The sequence below is a fragment of the Phyllostomus hastatus genome, unplaced genomic scaffold, assembly GCF_019186645.2.
Source record: "Phyllostomus hastatus isolate PE091 unplaced genomic scaffold, TTU_PhHast_1.1 phas_scaffold_1066, whole genome shotgun sequence".
Lineage (NCBI taxonomy): Eukaryota > Metazoa > Chordata > Mammalia > Chiroptera > Phyllostomidae > Phyllostomus > Phyllostomus hastatus.
The window spans coordinates 15,978,390-15,984,995 of NW_025334004.1; the positions used below are offsets into that span (position 1 = coordinate 15,978,390).

General features: G+C 37.4%; 1 pseudogene; it reads left to right on the forward strand.

Moving 5' to 3' along the window:
- The first annotated feature begins 912 nt into the window (after window positions 1–912).
- Window positions 913–1,770, forward strand: LOC123829088 (annotated as a pseudogene).
- Window positions 1,771–6,606: the final 4,836 nt, after the last annotated feature.

Below are 6,606 nucleotides of genomic sequence, written 5' to 3' on the forward strand. Positions count from 1 at the left end.
ACTCAGTAGAGAAAGTTGTTCCTTTTTGTTCTTGTTTTCGCAGCACATCTTGGTGGTTCTTGGGTCTTTACATTTCCAGGCAAACTGTAGAATCAGCCTGTCAAACACAACACACACACACACACACACCAAGAATTTTTTAAAAATGGAAATTGAAACAAAATCCACATACTAATTTGAGGGAAATCAATACCTTTAAAATGTAGTTTTCCAATTCGTGAGCCCTGTCTATGCCTCCATTTATTTAGGTCTGTAATTTCTTGGAATGCTTTTTAGTTGCATGCATGTTATAGTTTATGTGCTTTATAAACATACTGTTCTTATGTTTTGATATTTATACTTTATATGGTTTTATGTTTAATAAACACATGGTTTATGTGTTCCATATTTTTATAGTTTATACATTTCTTAGTTTTCTGTGTAGAGGTTTTATGTCTCTCCTAGGTTTTTTATTCCATTGGAAGTGTCTTTTAAAATTTCATTTTCTAATAGGAGTTTAATAAATTATTTCTATATACTGACCTTATGGGTAATTATCTTGCTATATTCACATATCATTTTGAATAATTTATTTGTATGTTCTTTTGGATTTTCTGCATACACAATCATATCATCTGCACATAATGTTTTATTTTTTCTTTCCAATCCTTATACATTTTCTCTTTTTTGCCTTATTACACTTTGTAGCAAGAATTACATAATTATTCAGTACAAAAATAATTAGAAGTGATAATAGCAGGCAGCCATTTTAAAGAAAAAGTTTTCAACATTTCACCTTGTATTTATCACAGTTTTAAAAGTTAAATCCTCGACATTCGGCGGGGTCACTTTGTTGAGTGACACCGTTGTGGCATCTGAGAAGCTGTGGTCTGGCCTCTGAGGCGGGAAGCAGCGGCAGTCTTAACATCCTAAGAGAAGCTGAAGTCCATCCTCTGTCACCATTCTTCAAAATGCAATGGAATGTACCAAGGACTGTATTCCGACGGGCACATAGGACATGCAAAGCACATAAAACTGATCTTTTTGGACACTGTCAATATATAAAGGGACCATTACTTTTGTATAGAGCTGAATCCAGAGTAGTTTTGGTGCAGGGTGCTCAAAAACAATAGCTGCACTTATCTGCTGCCCCGTGCACTGCAAAGGGAAGGAAGCCACTCAATGCTCATTTACCCCAACTGGGGTTTACTCACCTTAAACAGTGGGAGCAAGATATTTTCTCCAAGAGGGTTGTGTCATCTAATGCTACATCTCCAGGAACTCCTTCAGAAAAAAAAAGAAGAACCTGATCCTTTACAAGACAAATCTATTAGTCTTTATCAATGATTTAAGAAAACATTTAGACAATATGGAAAAGTTTTGATTCCAGTACATCTAATAACTTCTGGTGTTTGGTTTGGAACATTTTATTATTCAGCCATAAAAGGAGTGAATGTTGTTCCTTTTCTAGAACTTATTGGATTACCTGACAGTGTGGTAAACATTCTGAAAAATTCCCAGAGTGGAAGTGCACTAACAGCATATGCCTTGTTTAAGATTGCAACACCTGCCCGATATACTGTGACTTTAGGGGGAATCTCCTTCACTGTAAAGTATTTGCATAGTCACGGCTACATGTCAACACCACCTCCTGTTAAGGAGTATCTACAGGACAGGATGGAAGAGACAAAGGAACTTCTCACAGAGAAAATGGAAGAAACAAAGGATAGACTCACTGAAAAATTACAAGAAACCAAAGAAAAAGTTTCTTTTTAAAAAAAAGTGGAATAGGGTGCCTTATGTAACAGGTTGTAAACAGTCCCTGCACTTTAACCCTTTAGAAACATGGGACAAGGATACAACCTTCTGATTATATTTTTAGTTAGTTGCCTAACTATGTCAGCCAGTTCTCTGAGGGTTATTAAGAACTAAGATAGCCTTTCTAATGTTAAAAGTCACTAGAAAAATCAGTGTTTTTGGAAAAGAAAAAATGAACCCAGTATAAGAATTTCACATCAATAGCAACATTAAGCAGTGACTAATGTCTTATATGTTAGAGCTCTTTTTCAGGGTCCTCAGAATCAAACTTGCTTTATGTTTTGTTGTAGCTATAACTGAGGTAGGCTAGGCAATTGACTTCTTGAATAACAAATGTGGCTGTATACAGGAAGTTAATACTGGTCTTCATCTTTATGTTATTTGTTGAGGTTTTAACTATATTCAGTTCTGAATGTGGAGACAAACTATTATCATCAAAACTGCCTGTGAATAAGATATTTAGTGTTTCTATAAAAATTGTAACAGTTACATACCAGTTAAAGTACAGACTTTATTTGAAGAAAGTTTAATTGAGTCATACATGTAAATTAGAAAAAAAAGTTAAATCCTCTATTAGGTAAAGCAGTTTCTTTTTAACTAGTGATTTACTTTTTCAGTATAAATCCATGTTGAACTTTATCAAATGCTTTTATCAGTGTAGAAAAGAGTTTATGGAGGTAAGGATTTGTTTATGGTATATTTAGCAATACCAGGGCTTGCATAGCTATTATAAGAAAGAGTTTCCTAGGAAATTTTTCCAAGAGGGTTTTGTATTCTCCTTTTTTAAAACTAAAGCTAACCATCAACTTTTCCTTATAAATCCAACTGTGGTCTGGATTTATAGAAGCCTTAAAATGAGAGATTGTTATTCCTAATTTTTGTTAACAGCTCAGATTCACTTCACAGCAATAAAGCCAACACTCAAGACAAGCAATTAACAAAAATACAAATAATTAAATTTATGATTATGGTAGGTCTTTGAATGTGAAGCATTAGTGGCAAAAATCAAACTTGACTCAAACAGAAATGTTCATCCAGCCCTCAGTAGTCTGGGACCACCTGGAAAAGCTGGACTTGAGTTTCCAAATTCATGCCATGTTCTTTGAGCCAGTTGTTTTGTGTCTGGGTAAGGTGGTTTCCAAATCCTTTTCTACCATGCCTCCAAATAAACATAGCAGACTTACTAGAACGAACATGGACTAAATATACTGAGCCGCACCGTGAGCCTAAAGCCATTCAGCAGACTGGCTTCTTGCAGTCCTCAGGGATCAGCCGTGCCACTCAACACTTAGGAATGTGCTAGACTCATCTACTTATCAAGAATAAGCAATAAGGAAGTTGCTCTGAGCCTCAGAGGATTTCTGAGAAGATGAATCAAGATTTAACCATTTGCGTCTTTCAAAGTTTCAGCTGCTGCCTGTTTAAGCCTCAGCTGTGAACAGCGTGGTTCTCCCTTCTTGAGGGTGACTGGTGTTGAGCATGGGCTAAGCAGGACATGTTTTCCATGTCTTCTAACTCCCACTCTTTGGGATGTCCTCATTTACACTAACTCCAGGAGGGGGTATAGATGTACTAATTTATTCAGAGTATGTACCATAAAGAACAAGTGTGTAGCAACCAAGACTTTGGCCTTTTTAAAAAAAAATTCTATATTTGTAATGCAGTCCTCTCCTGATGTAAAAGTGCATTAGGAGATGAGCGGTTGGACACTCTATGAGTATTTCAGTAAAGTCTTAAAGGGGCTCTAATAACCAGGACTCTGAAGCTTCAGACAACAGGATGCTGGCAATAACAGACTATGTGCTTCTGCATGTGGGTATTGACTTGGTGTTTTTTGTGGAACAGCATGAAATCAAGCCATATTTAATTTTGTCATATGAACAAGGAACAATAATACCAGCAAAAGTGTGGTGAAACTACATGTTTGAAAGTCTTTACCAAAAATATCCCTTTTAATAAAAACAAATTGTTGTTAAATATTGAATAAACATTTGAATTCATCAGTTTACTGATGTTTTCTCATAATATTCATATGCTACCTATTCATTCCATCTGTCATCCATTAAGACACTTTTAAGAAGAGTACCTGTATAGAGAAAAATTATAGCTGGAAGCTCTCTACTTCTTATTTTATTTTTTCTATGAATTTGGAAAAGAGCACCCTAATTTTAATTTTACCTGTGAAACACCTTAGACCAGCTCACAGAACACCATTGTTCTACTGGAGCAAAATTTGAGGAAATGTGGCTAAATGAAAGATACGAGTAAAGTTCCCTCATCAAGCAGCTTTCTTATTCTGTCCCTGCCACCTGCTTCCATCCTTGTTTTTAAGTCATCAGCACCGGCATCACCATTTCACTCCCACTCTGCCAAGTGTGACTATCTGCCAAATTCCACAGCAAACACTTTATTTGTGTCATCACATTGAATGGGGTAGGTATTGTTGCCCCATTTTACATATGAGAAAACTTAGTACAATTGTTCTTAATGTAGCTTAGAAGGACAGAGTTGAGATTTAAATCCTGGTATATCCGACTCCACTGTCCATTCTTTTAACTGTTGCCCTATACTTCCTTCTTTATGACTCAATGCACAGCAACAAGATTGGAAAGTAACAACTCATTGTGCTTTGGAAGTCTGTCAAGAAACCCCTTTAATCAGATGTTAAAAAACTTCTCAATCATAAATTTATCACTAAATTACTCATAGTCTACCTGTCTCCTGTAGTCAGAATATTTTTTACAAAATTAGCTGTTGATTGAAAAGCAAGAAAGAAGATTCTATCAAGATTGAATAGACAATCTTATAGCTCACAATAAAAGACAATAAAATATAGCTCAAACATCACTTCTTTTCCCCCATAAAGTTTTCCTTGACTCAACCTTCTCAGAACTCCCTGAGTACTTTCCTTAGCTTGTTACCTCTGACTGAACCCTCTGAAAATCTGCTAAGCCTTTTGTGGGTTACTGGGAATACAAAGATCAAAGACCCAGTCCTTGCTCTCAAATAGCTCCAGGTGGTACCTACAGGGTGCTTTGGAAAAGGAGAGGCATCTAACTCTAGCTGTATAAGACCTAGGACAGAGGAGGAAAGGAGTATGTGGACCAGTGGGGTGAGGGAGTAGGGAGTTTGACCCTCAGTCTTAGCCTGAGGCTGGGAGCAGGATTTAGACAGAAGGAGAAGGTGTGTATGTGTGTCAGTGTGTGTGCACAAGCACCGGTGTGTTTTTGTAGGCAGAAGCCACGAGCAAGATGATAAGGAGAGGAGCCTGGCCTGTCATGGGAACTGAAAGTACATAATGTGAGAAGGCTTGTATGCGGGGCGTGGGCTGAGAAATGGCACAACATGAAGCTGGGAAGGTATGTATGAGTGATTTGGTGAAGAGTTTGGATTTTATCCTGACAAGGATTGGGTGTCACTGAAAGATCTTAAAATCTTTAGAAAGATCAACCTGGCAGCAGTGTGGAGAACAGAAGGGCGTGGGAAATGAGATGGCATAGGGAAAGGGGTGTGCAAGTCCAGAAGCCAGGAGGCCAGTCGGGAAGCTCCTGCAGGCAGGCATCCAGGCCAGACCTGAGCTCAGGCAGCAGCAGTGATGTTGAAGAGGAGTGTGAGACAAGACACATGTAGGCACATAAAATGAATAAATGGGGCAAAATAAAACATTGTTCTTAGCTTTTCAGATAAGTGCAACTTATTTATGTTTTTATATTATCCCTGAAAAGATTCACAGTTCTTTATCTTTTCCTGAGTTTGTACTACTGATTTATAGCACAGTTAGCAGTGTTAATTGAATTAGTGTTATTTGCATGAAGCCCAATGTATATTTACTCCTTGATGCACCATCTGCTTTGTTTTCCTCAAGCTGAAGTTACGGTTGATTTTCATGAACTGGCCTTGCTTTTACTCCCTTCCCCGGCTACACAGACTGCAAATCACACTGCCTCTCACAAGAGGACTGGGTAAAGGGCAGAAAAGATAAACCTGTTAAAACCCATACCATTGTGAACAAAGCAACTTAAAAGGCACCACTTCTAGGAGAGCTGGCCACATCATTCAGAAAGGAAGCATATCTTTCATGAATATTCCTATGATTCCTTGGCCCAGTAACAGAAGCAACCATAAGGTAAAACATACAGCTGAAAAGTTTAGATTAGATTTGAGGAACAGCTTCACCCTCAGAGAAGCTGTTGAGTGTGGATATCAGTTATGCCAAAGAATATTCTTCCCTGGAGATTTTTTTTTAGATGTTGATAGTATCTCAGCCATTTTAACCATTTTAAGTGTATATTTCTGCAGCATTAAGTACATGTAACCGTCACCACATCACCATCCAACTCCAGAACGTTTTCATTACCCCAAACCAAAAACCTACCCATTAAGCAAAAACTCTCTAGTCTCCTCTTTCCCTGGCACCAGATAACCACTATTCCACTTTGTATTTCTATTAATTTAACCACTCTAGGTACCTCATATAAGTGGAGTCAGACAATATTTGTCCTTTTGTGTCCAGTTTACTTACTTCACTAACCATGATGTTTGTCAAGATTCATCCACATTGTAAACTAGATCAGACTTCATACCTTGTAAGGATGAGTAACATTCCATTATATGTATGTTACAACATTTTGTTTATCCATTAATCTGTTGATGGATATCTGGGTTGTTTCCACCTTTTGGTTATGTGAATAATGTTGCTGTGAGCTTTGGTGTACAAATATCTGAGTCCCTGATTTCAATTCTTTTGGGTATATACTAAGAAGTGGAATTGCGTATTCCACTACGGGGATTGTGTGTATTAGGAAAACA